Source organism: Leptopilina boulardi, unplaced genomic scaffold, assembly GCF_019393585.1.
Source record: "Leptopilina boulardi isolate dan_hultmark-lab unplaced genomic scaffold, ZJU_Lbou_2.1 LbouV2_341, whole genome shotgun sequence".
NCBI classification, from domain to species: domain Eukaryota; kingdom Metazoa; phylum Arthropoda; class Insecta; order Hymenoptera; family Figitidae; genus Leptopilina; species Leptopilina boulardi.
In genome coordinates this window covers 4,611,028-4,630,043 of record NW_026137909.1, presented here as the reverse complement: position 1 = coordinate 4,630,043, position 19,016 = coordinate 4,611,028, and the positions used below count along the sequence as shown (strand labels likewise).

Genomic DNA, 19,016 nt, shown 5'->3' with positions numbered 1-19,016 from the left:
CTATCGACAACGAGTTCCCAAAAAAATTTTCTGTACATACCACTATTACTATTTCTCGATTCAAAATTTTAAAAATAAAATTAATTTTTACAAAATTTAATACTAAAGTATATTATATTTTAATGAAAATTTTAAAAAAAGAAAACTTTATAGTTAGTGAGAATATAAAAATTAGCACTCAAAAGTCATATACGAAAGAACGACACGATGTTATGTCGCCCAGTAGGAAACAAATGTTTTTTAAATGCACTTTTTTTTAACATTAAATGCGTCACACGTTGAACCTCTGGAAATTTTTGCACAAATTCCACTTTCATTTAGCTTGAAAGTGGGATTCAAGAGGAGGATTCCCACTTAATTACTCGCATTATACACATATGAATAATTCATTGCATCGTTGAACCTTATATAGTATCACGCACACACTTTCTTCGTAGCATGGTTTTTTTTATTACACTCTTTGCTACTTAAGAAGAAAAATTGAACCATTTTCAATTCTTGTCTGCATATAGTACGTTCAATTAAGAGCTCGGAGAAAATTATATGGAATTAAGTAATTAACATATATATCAAAAAAAATTTGATTATTATTTTAATATTTGTATCAAATAAATAACAGTAGCTCCTACCTTCATAACAAAAAGATATCCCTAAGATATCCATAGGATATCCCTAAGATATCCATTGGATATCCCTAAGATATCCATAGGATATCCCTAAGATATCCCTAGGATATCCATAGGATATCCATATCAATGGTCGATATCCTAGAATGGTCCCCAGGATATCTTGGGATATCCATAGGATATCCAAACCGCCGGTCTGTGGGACATCAACAGGACATCCATAGGATATCCACAGGATATCCCTAAGACATCCACAAAATATCTATTGGATATTATATCGCAGGATATCCATGGGATATCCTCAGGATGTCCGTGGGATATTCTTAGGATATTCACGGGATATTTAATATCTCAACATAGATTTTTAAAGGTTAAAATTGTTAAGCTAATATAATGAATAATAATATAATAAAAACAAAAATCTTATGAGCTTCTAATTTATTTTAAATGAAGATTTGAAACGCATTTTTCAAAGTTTTTAAATAAACTCATGCACTTAATGTATAATTAATATTAATAGTTATTCGTTATTTGTAGGGAAGAATTTATATTGTTTAAAGCCAATTTATTTTCTGACAATATTAAGCATATGAATAAAGGAATGAATCACGAATGAGAAAAAAATTAGTTAATAATTTTTCAAATTAAACAACTTTCTCGAAAAACAAGTTGCATTTTATTTTATTTATATAAAATTTAATTCACAGAATATTCTCACTCGTAGTCTCATAATGACTTTAAAAACAGTATCCTGAGAATATCTTCTTGACATCCAGAAGATATACTGAGAATATCCTGAAAATATCTGTGGGATATACTGACAATATCTATGGGATATCTTGGTGATATCTGTGGGATATCCTGACGATATCTATGGGATATCTGGAGGACATTTATGAAAGTCTGTAGAGATATCCAGAAGATATCCTGTGGATATCCTCAGATATCCATGGGATATCCAAAGCATATCCAAACCGCCGATTTTTTGGATATCCTTAAGAGATCCTTTTGATATCCATAGGACATCCCTAGGATATCTGCGGGATATTATCAATATATCCCAAGATATTTTGTGTTATTAGGGTAGGGTCAATTTCCCTTCCACTAATTCTAATTTTCATTCTCACTGTCACTTTAACTAAATATTAATTAAAGAAAGTGAAAATGGATGTAAAAATTTGAATCAAGTGGAAGTAAATATAAAATTACTTATAATCGACCTCTATTTTCGAAATCATATACTATTTGATCTAAAACTAAATTTTGCGATTCTGGAATAATCTCATTAGTGTTATAAATTTTGTGAGAATTTAATCATAGCACAAATTGTACATAACCCAACGTTGTTTAATTGTTAAACTTATGGAGAATATGTTAAGTTACGTCGATAAGACTAATGTGAATGATCTTAATGGACGATGTTACGAGTTCGTGGTAGAATTTCAAACTTTGGTATTACCTAAAGCCATAAACAGAAACAGCCATTGTCGCTCGAGAGAGAGAGAAAGGTAGGAAAAAGAGAAGACAAAAAAGACATTGAGAGAAAACTTTCTAGATATAAATGCTCAAGTAACTGTAATTTCAACGTTGGATTCTGAAGGAAAATGAAAACATTAACCCAAACTATGTATATACGAATCAAAAAAATAAAAAAAAATTTATTAAAATTTTATTATAAAGTAAAAAAATATTCAAGGAAAAATTATTAGCAATTCTGTTTTATTAACAGAGCAGAAAGCTCTGAGCTAAGGGTGCAGGTAAGAAATTAATATATGTGACGCTCCGCGACAAAAGGTACCTGAGCTCCCAAAATTTTTAAATTATATTTTTAATTTTTAAAGTGAAAATACATCGAGAAATATTTAATAAAATCTATTTTTGATTTTGTCTAATTAAAATTGAACTTTTTATTGAGGTAAAACTAAATATAACCTAAAAATATTGGTATCTTAACTCGTTGCCTGTCGCTGACGCATATATGCGTAAAACTAAAACTGGCCAAAAGTGCTCTTTACGCATATATGCGCAACTTAAAAAAAGTGTTGAAAAACATCTCAAATATTTCTGAAACTGGTTACTCGGGGGTTTTTGGGGTCGCTGATTCAGAATCTGAGGTCGGTTTTTCAAAATTCAAAATGGCGGATCCAATATGGCGGACGACAATTCGAAAATATGATACAATTCGCTTGAAAATGGTTACTCAGGGGTTTTCGAAGTCGCTGATTACGAATCTGATATCAGTTTTTTAAAATTCAAGATGGCGGATCCATTATGGCGGAAATTTTTTCAAAATTGATCGGATTCGACAGAAGCTCGTTACTCAGGGGTTTTCGGGGTCGCTGATTCCGAATATGACATCAGATTTTCAAAATTCAAATTGTCGTCCGCCATATTGAACCGCCATTATGAATTTTAAAAAACTAACATCGAATTAGTAATCAGCGACCCCGAAAACCCCCGAATACCCATTTTTAAGAGAATTACATTATATTTTCAAATTGTCGTCCGCCATATTGGATCCGCCATTTTGAATTTTGAAAAACCGACCTTAGGTTCGTAATCAGCGACCCTGAAAACCTTAAGATATCAAGTTTCATAAAAATTCATTAAAATTTTTTTCAACACACTTTTGGCCCAAATAGTGGAAATCTCGTCAACAGTCAAGGGGTTAATGAACCTTCTGTTGCGGAGCATCACATATATTGTAACACGGCCAATTTTTGGCTTACAATTAAGAAATTAATTAAATTATTTGATTATAAAAGTAAAAATATTAAAGTAAAGGATAAAAGCCAAAACGGGAATCAAACCTTCCCAGCTTATCCACTTCTTTTTATTTGATTTAATTTTCTTTTTATAAACTTGCGGTCAAAACCAATAATTCATCAGATTATCGACAACAAATTGGTTTGATTTATATATAAGTTGTATAACTCTCGATTTATTTTTGTTTCACTTTGTTCAAAACTGCGTATACTATCCGGAACAATTGAGACGACTTAAAATATCAAAGACGAAGTATCCCTAATAACAAAAGATATCTTGAGATATATTGATAATATCCCGCAGATATCCCAGGGATGTTCTATGGATATCAAAAGGATCTCTTAAGGATATCCAAAAAATCGGCAGTTTGGATATCCCATGGATATCTGAAGATATCCACAGGATATCTTCTGGATATCTCTATAGACTTTTATAAATGTCCTCCAGATATCCCATAGATATCATCAGGATATCCCATAGATATCGTCAGGATATCCCACAGATATTTTCAGGATATTCTCAGTATATCTTCTGGATGTCAAGAAGATATTCTCAGGATACTGTTTTTAAAGTCATTATGAGATTACGAGTGAATATCCTAAGAATATCCCACGGACATCCTGAGGATATCCTGCGATATAATATCCAATAGATATTTTGTGGATGTCTTAGGGATATCCTGAGGATATCCTATGGATGTCCTGTTGATGTCCCACAGACCGGCGGTTTGGATATCCTAGGGATATCCATAGGATATACCAAGATATCTTGGGGACCATTCTAGGATATCGACCATTGATATGGATATCCTAGGGATATCCTTTTGTTATGAGGGTAGGAGCTACTGTTATTTATTTGATACAAATAATAAAATAATAATCAAATTTTTCCTGATATATATGTTAATTACTTAATTCCATATAATTTTCTCCGAGATTTTTGTTTCACTTTGTTCAAAACTGCGTATACTATCCGGAACAATTGAGACGACTCAAAATATCAAAGATGAAGTATCCCTAATAACACAAGATATCTTGGGATATATTGATAATATCCCGCAGATATCCTAGGGATGTCCTATGGATATCAAAAGGATCTCTTAAGGATATCCAAAAAATCGGCGGTTTAGATATCCTTTGGATATCCCATGGATATCTGAGGATATCCACAGGATATCTTCTGGATATCTCTATATACTTTCATAAATGTCCTCCAGATATCCCATAAATATCGTCAGGATATCCCACAGATATCATCAGGATATCCCATAGATATCGTCAGGATATCCCACAGATATTTTCAGGATATTCTCAGTATATCTTCTGGATGTCAAGAAGATATTCTCAGGATACTGTTTTTAAAGTCATTATGAGACTACGAGTGAGAATATTCTGTGAATTAAATTTTATATAAATAAAATAAAATGCAACTTGTTTTTCGAGAAAGTTGTTTAAATTGAAAAATTATTAACTAATTTTTTCTCATTCGTGATTCATTCCTTTATTCATATGCTTAATATTGTCAGAAAATAAATTGGCTTTAAACAATATAAATTCTTCTCCGCAAATAACGAATAACTATTAATATTAATTATACATTAAGTGCATGAGTTTATTTAAAAACTTTGAAAAATGCGTTTCAAATCTTCATTTAAAATAAATTAGAAGCTCATAAGATTTTTGTTTTTATTATATTATTATTCATTATATTAGCTTAACAATTTTAACCTTTAAAAATATATGTTGAGATATTAAATATCCCGTGAATATCCTAAGAATATCCCACTGACATTCTGAAGATATCCCATGGATATCCTGCGATATAATATCCAATAGATATTTTGTGGATGTCTTAGGGATATCCTGTGGATATCCTATGGATGTCCTGTTAATGTCCCACAGACCGGCGGTTTGGATATCCTATGGATATCCCAAGATATCCTGGGGCGCGGAATGTCCAGTGGTTGGTTTATATTGTTCCTACTCTTTGTAATAATTCTAGTCAACTACCGCACCCTGCTGTAGTAAAAATTTAGTAACTTTATTGTTAAAATTAAAAGTTACTAAATTTTTACTAGAGCAGGGTGCGGTAGTTGACTAGAATTATAAAGTTATTAGTTGCCATAGATTTTCGACTTTCTAAATTCTAAATATTGTTTTCACACCATTGATTTTTTTCATTCTACGAGTCCTTTCTTGAATTCGAGTTAAATTCTTATAATTCAATCTATTAATTGTAATAATTAATTAATCTATAATAAAAATTAGTATTTCAACTTTTTTTTAAAAAAAGTAACTCATTAACGTCAAGTAATTATTTCATTATCATCACAAAGGGAAAGAAAAAATCCTCAGGTGTGTAGGAATCCACAAAGATTTGAAAGCAAAAAAAAAAAAGATATTTACATATATTATTATTATTAATTTGAACTAATATTTAGATAAAAACCTAGATTTTATATAAAAAAGTAGTTTTAAATGAGTGATTTTTCTCATAATATCATTTAAATTGGTTTTATATCATTCATTAATTAACTTGAATAACTAATTGTAATAAAAAGAAATTTCCGTAAATAAATCGCAGAATTTTCTCGGGGGAAAAAGAGCAACGACTAATGAGAACTGAAAAGGATCAAAAGTGCTGTTTTGTGTAAATGTTGCCTTTGACTGTGTATATGTGAGGTAAAAAAAAGTGTAACAAGTCGTAATTAGTATGTTAAATTTATGCAGTCGCAAAGTAATGAATGTCCCGCTAATGAAACACACTTGGCAGCATATATATATATATATTTTTTTTTTTTAAATTATTTTTCATATTTCTCATAAGGATTTTAGCTTTGTTTCTCCTTTGAATACTTTCTTATAGGTCTTTGTCGATTTTTTTCCTACCGCTACAGTAACTCAACTTGAATTAAAGAGAAAGATTCAATTAAGCAATGCCGTCGAGTAATTTAACTATATATATATATATATACATATATACCTGACAAAGAGACGCATGGAAATCCAAATGTAAAAACTATATCGTTTGCAATGTTATAATTCTATTTGACAATTTATTTTCTTTGATCCTTTAGAAATCAAAGATACAAGTCTAAAGAGCTTTATCTATTACATTACTTTAATTTGCCCTATTGGATAAAAGATAATAAAAAAAAGAAGAAGAAGAAGAAAAGAATTACTTTAATTTTGAAGCCATTTGTTACGTCGAACGTAATCTTAACTTATTTGGACTTTTGCTACATTTAAACAAACGAAATTTATATCCAACATAAAGGGGATAAGCGACATTTTAATTTTACTTTAATTGAATAAATTTAATAGTAGAATAGTACACTTCGTTTATTTTACTTTACTAAATTTTCTTTTCATATAAAAATAAGTTTTTTTTATTGTGTTAAAGTTTGATATAAAAATTTACAAATTATAAATTGTTAACTATATAATATTTTTGACATATTTTTCATTTCGTATATACACAATTGACGATGGGAACAACGATTTTCAATTGCTTTTCTTCTTTATACTTTTTTTAATCTTTTTTATCATTAAATTTTCAAAAACGGATTCCCGATTCATAATCATTGACCCCGAAAACCCCCGAATAACAAGTTTCAAACGAATCATATCAATATTTTTGAATCTCGTTCGCCATATTGGATCCGCCATCTTAAATTTTCAAAAACGGACTTTATATTTGTAATTAGCGACCCCGAAAACCCCCAAGTAACTAGTTTCATACGAATCGGATCAATTTTTTGACAACTCGTTCGCCATATTGGATCCGCCATCTTAAATTTTCAAAAAAGGACTTAAGATTTGTAATCAGCGACCCCGAAAACCCCCGAATAACAAGTTTCAAACGAATCATATCAATTTTTTTGAATCTCGTTCGCCATATTGAATCCGCCATCTTCAATTTTCAAAAACGGACTTTATATTTGTAATTAGGGACCCCGAAAACCCCCAAGTCACAAGTTTCATACAAATCGGATCAATTTTTTGAAAACTCGTCCGCCATATTGGATCCGCCATCTTGAATTTTCAAAAAATGACTTTAGATTTGTAATCAGCGACCCCGAAAACCCCCAAGTAACAAGTTTCATACGAATCGGATCAATTTTTTGAAAACTCGTCCGCCATATTGGATCCGCCATCTTGAATTTTCAAAAAATGACTTTAGATTTGTAATCAGCGACCCCGAAAACCCCCGAATAACAAGTTTCAAACGAATCATATCAATTTTTTTGAATCTCGTTCGCCATATTGAATCCGCCATCTTAAATTTTCAAAAACGGACTTTATATTTGTAATTAGCGACCCCGAAAACCCCCAAGTAACAAGTTTCACACGAATCGCATCAATTTTTTGAAAACTCGTCCGCCATATTGGATCCGCCATCTTAAATTTTCAAAAACGGACTTTATATTTGTAATTAGCGACCCCGAAAACCCCCATGTAACAAGTTTCATACGAATCGGATCAATTTTTTGAAAACTCGTCCGCCATATTGGATCCGCCATCTTAAATTTTCAAAAACGGACTTAAGATTTGTAATCAGCGACCCCGAAAACCCCCAAGTAACAAGTTTCATACGAATTAGATCAATTTTTTGAAAACTCGTCCGCCATATTGGATCCGCCATCTTGAATTTTCAAAAAATGACTTTAGATTTGTAATCAGCGACCTTGAAAACCCCTAAGTAACAAATCTCAAACGAATTCCATCAATTTTTTGAAATCTCGTCCGCCATATTGGATCCGCCATCTTGGATTTTCAAAAACGGACTTCAGATTCGTTATTAGCGACTTCGAAAACCCCCGAGTAACAAGTTTCATACGAATCGGATCAATTTTTTGAAAAATCAACCGCCATATTGAATCCGCCATTTTGTATGTTGAAAAACTGACTTCAAATTCTTAATTAAGGACCCCAAATTCCCTAAGTAACAAAGTTTCAAACGAATCCGGTAATTTTTTTCAAATATCTACCGCCAAATTTGTTCCACCATTTTCAATTTTGAAAATCTAAGTACAAATTCGTAATTAGCGAATTCACCTATAATTTCTTCAAATTTTATCAATCACAGACTAACAAGGAAACAACATTGATTTTTATTTTTTGGAAATAGTCTAACCATTTAATGTCTATTATTAGATTTTGTTTATTACAAGCTTCTATTTTGTGTAAAAAATTTTAATTCAAATGTATAGTAGTCCAGATAGTTAAAAAGCGAAATTCTCACATAGACCCCACACATAGTAATTGGATAATCTAAGTAGAAACCAAATTGGCCTCAATTGAATTTTCTACACAGGGATGAAGTTCAATTAGATTGTCTGCAAATGCGGACCATCATTGTTTAGCATTTGTCGAACAGTTGGTCTATATATATGTATATATAAGACCATATATTGTGTAACGTATTTTTTTTTATTCGTGATTTTCATTTAATTGTAAATTAATCATAATTTCACTAGTTCGTTTCTGTGAATTTGTTATTTAAAATTTGAAACATTATTATAGTTTTAGTTTTAATTTCCATAATTTTTTTTTTTTATATTAAATGACCCAATAGAAATTTGATAATATGATCTACTTTTTATTTGTGAATTTAATAAATAAATTTAATAAAATGAGAATAAATAAATGGTAGCCAATAAATGTACCGATGCGTCGCTATCGAAGTGGTCATTCTTCTTGATGAATCCCTCGTGAATTGGGAAATTCATTATACAGTCGATAACTTGTACCATCCGATGGTAATTTCGTTAATCAAAAAAATTTCTTTTGTTTTTTTTTGTAAGAAAAATGTAATTCCATTACTATTATTTAGCGATATAAAGATGATGGTATAGCATTAGGAAGATATAGTAAAAAGGGGGTTTAGATTAATATCAGACTGTCAAATAAGTGTCGCTGGTTATGATAAAGGTTGGACAGTATCTGTAATACTCAGGCAGCTTGTATTTTTTTTTCTCTTTTTTTTATGACAATCTTTTATTTTACTGACGCCAATCGAACACACACTTATTTACGAAATCTCTTAAACCTTTCGAGCTCACCGGTTCCTTTGAAATATGGCTCTCACCCACTCTGAGGAGGATATGTGTTTTTTCACCTTCCATCAAATAAAAACTGTTTTTTACAGTTCTACAGTCTAGCCATCGAATTTTCCAAAAAATTTTCATTTATATTTTTTTAAGGTTACTAATTATGAATTAAAAGTCCAAATTAGGTCACTAATTACACATATACAAGTTTCAAATTGATTATATTTTAGTTGACTTCCTGGCGGATTGCAAACTATGATTGTGCGACGAATTCATTGCACATTCATAGTGAGTGGAATAATGTGAAAAATGAATAAAAAGTGGTAAAAAAATATTGTTGAAATAAATAAATGAAGTAGTCAATGATTGATAACATTTTTTATTTACAAAAACAAATTTTAGTTTAACTAACAGTTGTGTAGTTCACCTAAATGAATGTGCGACGAATTTGTTGCACATTCATAATTTCCGATTCCCCACGATGATTACAATTTTAAATTTCAAATTAATAATTTTGAAGTTTACATCTATTAAATTAACAAATACTGAAGCAAATTATAATTCATTCTAATTGTAATGCTGTAAAATAGCAAAGCAAATAGTTAATTTAATTAAATCAATTATAATTCAAAAGAACTGTTATTAAATTTTGTATATTTAATAGAACCAGATCCATATAAACTTATAGTTTTTAACGGATTTGAAAAGTAAATCTGCAAAGATCTTTCTTGATTACGTTTCTGGGTTGAGAGGACAGAGTAAGAGAGAGAGAGAGAGAGACCTGGTAGTTTTTCGTCCGAGTTTCCTACTTGGCCTGATCCCATTTTCGCGCGTTCTGCTCTCGCAATCCTACGGCTTATTCGAGCGTCTAGATCCAGTTTCTGCACGTTTTGTGTTTCCCGGAACGAACAAAATGAATCGTTAATCCCCAACGTCCGCCCCCTTTTCATCCTGCAATTCTAATCCAACGGAGCTTGCAATCAGAGAACCGATCTTGTAAAAAAAAGAGAGAGAGAGTGAGAGAGAGAAAGAGTACAATAATAGTTTTAAACGTCACGTACAATGAAGAAAGATGCTTATATTCGAAGAATTCTCCTTTTTTAAAAATGAAATGCATAACACAAGTTTTAAAGAAGTAAACTAATAAAAGATTTTTATATTTTTAATGATATCACTTAAATTGTAATTCAGAATTCATTAATTATTTTGGCATTTTTAATCAAGTTCCATTATTTTTAATTTAGATTCATTTAACCGAGGCGTTATGGTATTTTTTTTAAAACAGCAAACATTTAATAATTAATTTACTTTTGTAAACTGGCCTCAAACTCCTTTTTTTTAAAAAAAAAATTTATAATTGGACTGCAGATGGAGAAATAAGGATAAAACATTAATGATGCATGATTTTAATAATAATAATAATTATTCGGATTCAGAAGGGATCTGAAATGAAATAATTTTAATTAATAATTAAATTTTACTGTGTCGTGCGCGTCAACAAAAGACAATAGTTTATTGTTCTCGCCTGTTGAAGTACGTAACTTTTTCCGGATTCCACATTCCCTATCCCATATTCCGAATTCCATATTCCGGATTCCACTTTCCGGATTCCACTTTCAAAATTACGAATTCCACATTCCGGCTCACACATTCCAAATTCCCTATTTCAGATTCCACATTCCGGATCCCACATTTCACATTCCGGATTCCAAATTTCAGATTCGACTTTTCACATTCCACATTTCGGATTCCACTTTCAAAATTCCGAATTCCACATTCCGGATCACACATTCAAAATTCCCTATTTCAGATTCCACATTCCGGATCCCACTTTCACATTCTGTATTCCATCTTCCGGATTTTATTTTTAAAATTCTGTATTCTGGATCCTATATTATAAATTCCGTATCCCACATTGCGTATTTCATTTTCACATTCCGGATTCCACTTTTAGAATGTGGGATGTGGAATCCGGAATGTAAAAAATGGAATCCGGAATATGGGATTCAGAATGTAGAATCTGTAATGTGAAAAGTGGAATCCAGAATGTGGGATCCAGAATACTGAATATGAAATCCTGATTAAGGAATTTTGAAAGTCAATTCCGGAATGTGGAATTTAAAAATACGGAATTTTGAAAGTTGGATCCGGAATGGGGAATCCGGAATTTTGAAAATAGAATCTGGAATCTGAAATACGGAATTTTGAAAGTGAGATCTGGAATGTGGAATCCGAAATGTGAAAAGTGGAATCCGGAATGTGAAATACGGAATTTTCAAAGTGGGATTCGGAAAAAGTTACGTAATTGACTCCCAAGTCCCTATGGCGCTTCACCTCCAGATCGCTCGATATTTTTCACTAAAATTTTTTTTCCTAATTTTCCCTAGAAAAATAAAAATAAATAAATAAAAAAACGTAAAAATCTTTATTTCAACACAAAATTTTTAATTTTTCACACTAATTTATTTAAACTTAAAAAATCATTTAATAAAATTTAATAGTTCAAATGTTATAAATATATTATTATGATTACAGACATTTTTTTTGAATTTAATTTATTTAAATATTATAATTCAATATAAAATTTATGAGCTTAAGAACATGGAAGAGACATTAAACTATAAAAACATAAAAAAAAACATGACCATTAAAATTCTTTTTCACTTTCCTAAGAGATTTTATATCTTTTATACATATATTTTTTTGAATCTGGCGTAGGTGGAATTTTTAATTTTTCTTTTATCAGAATTCAGTAAAAATTGTTTTATACTTTATATTCTCAAATATATTTAAAAACTCCAATTGACAAAAATTACTGTATACGAATAAACTGTACTAAACAGCAATGCAGGTCTCGGCACGTAGAAGAGCATTCTTTCTTATTGAACTGCGCGTGACTAATTTTGATTGACTGGGTCTGCAAATTCGCTCAATCTCCATCAGTATAGCCACTCAAATTCTAGTTTATACTTAGAGTGACCGTACTTTTAATAATTCAGATACAATTTACGTAGGAAAAATAACATTTAGGTGAAAATACTAAAAAAAATCCACTAAAGAAGAAAAAAGATACTAAATTTCCTACTAAAATATTTCTCCCACTAAAAATGTTACTAAAGGACCAAAATCTTACTAAAATTATGAAAACCACCCAGATAGCAGGGAAACTTGCAGTAAGCTTGCGGCAAGTTCACCGTGCAAGCTTGCTGCAAGCTTGTCTGAGCTAGCGAAATGTCCCACCCAGGGCAAGCTTGCCGTGAAAGCTTGCTGTAAGCTTTCCAGGAAAGGTTGCTGCAATCTTGCCATGAAAGATTGCTGCAAGCATACTAAGAATGATTGCGGCAAGCTTACCGTGAAAGATTGCTGTAAGCTTACTACGTATGGTTGCCGGAAAATTTCAACAAGTTTCTGGAAAGGTTGCTGCAAGGTTGCTGCAATTTTTAAAAAATACATTTTAAATTAAAAAAAATTTAATTGTTTTTTTTAAATTTAAAAATCCTTGTGACGTTTATTATTATTAATTATGTCCTGTTTATTTTCATTTGGAAACTTAACGAGAAAATTTTCGAAACAAATTTGAGGGGACTGGGAATTGAACCCGGGTTCGACAGACACTAACCAAAGACCCTAACCGAGAACCTACTCGACCAACTATCAGAGAATAAAAAAATCTTGCTCTTAACACTCGTTTTTCAACTGTTTTTCAACTCATAAAAACAGTCGAGGGTTAAGAGCAAGATTTTTTTATTCTCTGATAGTTGGTCGAGTAGATTCTCGGTTAGGGTCTTTGGTTAGTGTCTGTCGAACCCGGGTTCAATTCCCAGTCCCCTCAAATTTGTTTCGAAAATTTTCTCGTTAAGTTTCCAAATGAAAATAAACAGGACATAATTAATAATAATAAACGTCACAAGGATTTTCAAATTTAAAAAAAACAATTAAATTTTTTTTAATTTAAAATGTATTTTTTAAAAATTGCAGCAACCTTGTAGCAACCTTTCCAGAAACTTGTTGAAATTCTCCTGCAACCTTACGTAGCAAGCTTACAGCAATCTTTCACGGTAAGCTTGCCGCAATCATTCTTAGTATGCTTGCAGCAATCTTTCATGGCAAGATTGCAGCAACCTTTCTTGGAAAGCTTACAGCAAGCTTTCACGGCAAGCATGCCCTGGTTGGGACATTTCGCTAGCTCAGACAAGCTTTCACAGTGAACTTGCCGCAAGTTTGCTGCAAGTTTCCGTGCTATCTGGGCACTAAGTTGGCAACACTAGGTGGTTTAAGCTGTAGGATAAGTTTTCGACAAAATTGTATCGTTTAAATAAATTAAAGTTCTCAATATTATAACATTTTTTTTTCTCAATAATATAAGAAGATGATATCGATCATTCCGAGTCAAGGATTAAATAAAAGATAAAAACATTATTCTTTACGTTTCAATGGCACAGCCATCCTCTTCAGAAACTGAAAGTTTATTACAAAATATAAAATAAAATTTTTTTATAAAACTTTAAAACATTTGTAAAAAATATAAAAAATATTTCTTATAAAAAAAAAATTAAAATTTTAATAAATAAAGAATAATGTTTTTATCTTTTATTTAATCCTTGACTCGGAATGATCGATATCATCTTCTTATATTATTAAATACTACCGAGTGAGAGAATCAAAATTTTATTATTTTTTTTTCTCCTTATACTAAAAATTAAGTAGCATATTTTTGATTCCAAATCAATAAAAAACAAAACATATTCTATTAAAGTGTAATGATAATATTTATGAAAAAACTTTATTTATTGTTGAGTTAAGTGAAAATGAGTAGAATTATATAAGCTGCTTATTAAAATGGTAGATGAGAGGTATACGTAATGGTATTGAGCATAAGAAGATGAAACTTGATTCCCTTTAATAGTAGAGTGACAAAGGCTAAGTGAACCCTATTGGGGATAAATTGTGGTGGGATCTGGAAAGTTTGCTTCCTAGAAAACTTATAATGAATGAGATTACGATGATAAGGGGTTAAGAGTGTAATGGGTGGTTTAAAGTCTCTAATAACAAAATAGGTGTGGTTATTATTCTACACATGAAGTAAAATAGGCGTGAAAATCTCGTTTAGACACACTATAAACGATAAAATGTATGACGTAATTCTAATTATTTAAAGTAAGAACAAAAAATTTATATTAAGAAAAAAAAAGAAAAATTAAATAACATTTTATAATTATTATATTAAAGGGATGATAATTTTAATATTGTGACATATATTTTCATAATCGATAAAATCATACCGCTGTCTATACTTCTTTTGGATATCTACATTTAAAGTTAAATACACATTAAAATTGAGTACTTCAAAGTAATGTATGTGAGAATTTCAATTTTCAAAAAGGCGGTTCCAATATGGCGTCAAAATCTGTTGCAATGTAGTCTAGGTTATGTAAACACATTAAATATCGTCAAAATATTATAAAATTTGCTTGAAATTTGTTACCTGGAGATTTTCAATTGCTGATTACGAATTTGTAGACGGTTTTTCGAAATTCAAAATGGCGGGTTCAATATGGCGGATGAAAATTTAAAAAATTCATTGTTTTCACTTGAAACTTGCTATTTACGGTTTTTTTGGAAAGTAAATAATTAATTTGATGTCAGATTTTCAAAATAGAAAATGGTCACTGATTGCAAAAATAACATTCCTTCTGCAACCAGGATACCTCCACGTGGTGACGGTGGGCAACGCACTTGTTTTCTGTCGTCCTGATCAGTTTTTTTAAACATTTTCCGCCATATTAGATCTGCCATTTTGAATTTTTAAAAGCTGACACCAGATTCGTAATCAGCGACCCCAAAAACCCCCAAGTAACGATTTTTGAGTGTATTCAATAAATTTCTAACTTTCATGTCCGTCTTATTGGATCCGCCATTTTGAATTTTTAAAAACTGACATCAAATTCGTAATCAGCGACCCCAAAACCCCCAAGTACCAAATTTCAGGCGAATCCAATTAGTTTTTTAACAATTTTCCGCCATATTGGATCCGACATTTTGAATTTTAAAAACTGACACCAGATTCGTAATCAGCGACCCCAAAAACCCCCAAGTAACGATTTTTAAGTGTATTCAATAAATTTCTAACTTTCATGTCCGCCATATTGGATCCGCCATTTTGAATTTTTAAAAACTGACATCAAATTCGTAATCAGCGACCCCAAAACCCCCAAGTACCAAATTTCAGGCGAATCCAATTAGTTTTTTAAAAATTTTCCGCCATATTGGATCCGACATTTTGAATTTTAAAAACTGACACCAGATTCGTAATCAGCGACCCCAAAAACCCCCAAGTAACGATTTTTGAGTGTATTCAATAAATTTCTAACTTTCATGTCCGCCATATTGGATCCGCCATTTTGAATTTTTAAAAACTGACATCTATTGAATTCTGACCCCGGATTCGGATTCAGCGACCCAAAATACGTATGGAATGACTAGTGTAGTTCGTCGGACAAACATTTTTTTTTGTGGGCCTGTGATATGAATCCGTCATTAGATAATGAAAATTCAAAATGGCGGATATAATATAGAGGTAGATTTGTTTTTAAATTCAACGGTTTTATTTGAAATTTAATATTTGGGGGTTTTTGAGTTTGTTGAATATTAATATGTACTTAGATTTTCAAATTTCAAAATGGCGACACCAAAATGGCGGTAGATTGTTAAAAAAAATTATTGGATTCGTTTGAAACTTGTTACTTAGGAGTTTTTGGGGTCGCTGATTACGAATTTGAAGTCAGTTTTTCAAAATACAAAATGGCGTATTCAATATGGCCCATGAATTTTAGAAATTTTTCAAATTTACTTTGAAACTTAGACGTTGGTGGTTTTTATTGTTCCTGATTATGAATTCGATGTTAAAATTTAAAAAATATTAATAGTAACCTCATGAGAGAAATGTGTTGAACAATTAATAAAAATTGAAAGAAACCATCGTGTAATAATGTAATTTAGAAGAATATCGTCTAAAGAGGATTAAATAAAAGAATTGAGTAAAAGTGCAATCTTTCAAGGTATCTTGGGGCAAAAGAGAAGAATCTAATTTTTCAAAGTAAACATGCCAATCTCTTTTCGATACGATTACTTTCGCATCGCCGCGTCGAGTATTTTTCTCGACTTTTTCTTTCTCCGTTAAATTTTCACTATAAGAAGGATGAAAAAAAAGTTCAATATATATATATATATCGAATAGAAGAACATTTACGAAAATTGAATTTTGACATGTACAGGTCAACTGTCACTTGCTGTTTGTGTGTGTGTGTGCCATTGGTAGTGTAAATTTTATCCAAAGAAAATGTTTTTGTTTCATACAATATATTTATATATGTGTGAAAAACAAATAGAAAATTGTATTTTTGATATTGGAAGGTGTATTCCACCATCGTTGATGAATTATGTCGCTAAGTACAAAAATGGAGTAATGGATGTTTCGGAGTTGGGCGTTCGTAATATGATTAATAATGCCACATAGGACAATTTTTCACACGATGGCTGTAACTTTTCAAATTCCAGGAAACGATTCGTCAAGAACGTCCCACTTTGCGCGCGAGCCCTCCAGGGAGAAATTAGATATCATGGAAATTGCAAAGTAACCAAATGTAATATCCAGATTTTGCCGCGGGACACTTGATAACAAAAAATTTATCACTAAGAGAACGCGGCGGAAGGAAGTGAGCTATAAAATATAGGAATTTTAAAATAAATGTCAATTTAATTCTTCCTAACTATTAAATTACTTTTCTAGAATTACTTTTTGACTTTTCTTGATCATTTATTTTTTAGTTAAAAAAAGGAATGCCAAAAGCATTAGATTAATAGTCAATCTGAAATAAAATAAATATCGGTTCTGATTTGTAATTTTGATTTGTTAGGAAAAAATTCTCGTGAGGCATTGCTAATTCTCGTCGGATTACAAAGATGTTAAGGATATTATTACCAATCATTGGATAGTGGAAATCATCAGAGGAAGAATTTTCTATATTCAGATGAGAGTCACAAATATTTAAGAACACCAGGAAGACGAAAATGCTGTTTTGTTGATGATCTGTGAAAATACTACAGGCAGCCATTTTCCTATGGAATTCTCACATCAATCAATTCAACATCGGGTAGTTCAGGAATCTGCTTTACCGACGGCCACGTATCGATTATTATCGATTGCGGATATTGTATTGAATATTAATTAATCCAAATGACATCGAGAAGAGAGGGCGCTGATTAGCGACGCTTTTGAGTTTGACTCGTCGGCCATTTTACTCTCATTCTCATCCTGGTGTTCGTCGAGTTAGTGTCATTCTCTTTTAGTGAAATATTTCAAAATGTAAAGTCAGACGAGGCGATGATCGTCGTCGTTATTATGTAAATTCGAATGGTGAATCCCAATTATTTAATTTAAAGGTAGTTTTTATCCAAATCGATCTCATTAATATTAAAATATAATTGAATAAATAAAATATAAATCTTGTCTTTCGGTCTTCTGACATTATTGAACTTTTTCTAAATTTTGAAGTGAATATTAATAAATAGTGTAATTGTTGTAAATTTTGTGTAATTAAAGGTGTTTATCCTTAACTCCTCTCTCCATAGTCTATTCTTGCTGTAATGTAACAAAAGAGTTCCTGAGCTGATCTCCTATGTAAAAATTGTAAACTTTTACTTTGTCTGATTAGTTAACTATTTTTTGGTTTAGCTATTTTCTATAAAATAACTTAGCCGCGGACAATAATGAAAATTAAATAAGTATAGATAACGTAGTTTGAATTAAAATATAAAAACAAAATAATCTCAAAAACTATTTTATATACGTTTGAGTACTGATTTCTTGTAAATTGAGGCAAAATTTCATTTAATTTTATATCGATTCAAATTATTTCCAAGTGATAAGGCACTGAATTATATATAATTTATACGTTTCGTCTCTAACTGCTGACAATGTAGTGCAATATTAATTCAACTTGAGTAGACAACAGTAAGTTCTTTAATCTGAATGATTACGGAATAATAAAGTGCATTTGTCGTTTCTCACGACTTTAGAGAGGATTATTTAATAAATAAAACACTCGAAAGAACAGTAATCAATAACGACTTTTAGCTAACGACATCTTCTGATACTAATTTTCTTATTTTTCAACTTATTTTTAATACATTGATGCTCAGACTATAAATATTTTTTATTCATTTTCCCCCAAATGTCAAGTTTCAAGTGAAATCGACAGATTTTAAAAAAAGGTACCTCCATATTAGATCCGCCATTTTGAATTTTCAATATCTTATGACGAATTCGTAATTAGCAACCCCAAAATCCCCTAAGTATAAAAAAATATCAAAATAAAAAAAGAAATTTTTCTTTTACGTCAAAATATTTAACTTTTTAAAAAACTTAATTCTCGAATATTCATGAAAAATAGTTTTTTTTTCGTTTATAATTTTCTGATAAATTATTAAAAAAAAGAAGACGAAGTTCCAAGTGAAGGCTCTTTTGTAGATTTTTCCCGAAGACTAGACTTTAAAGTTTTGAAATTCAGAAC

General features: G+C 30.8%; 1 protein-coding gene across 1 annotated transcript in view; it reads left to right on the top strand.

The window, feature by feature from the left end:
* The window catches only part of LOC127285745 (neuroligin-4, X-linked-like), a 261,683-nt gene that overhangs the window by 43,929 nt on the left and 198,738 nt on the right, over positions 1-19,016 (top strand). The gene's annotated exons all lie outside the window — the stretch shown is intronic.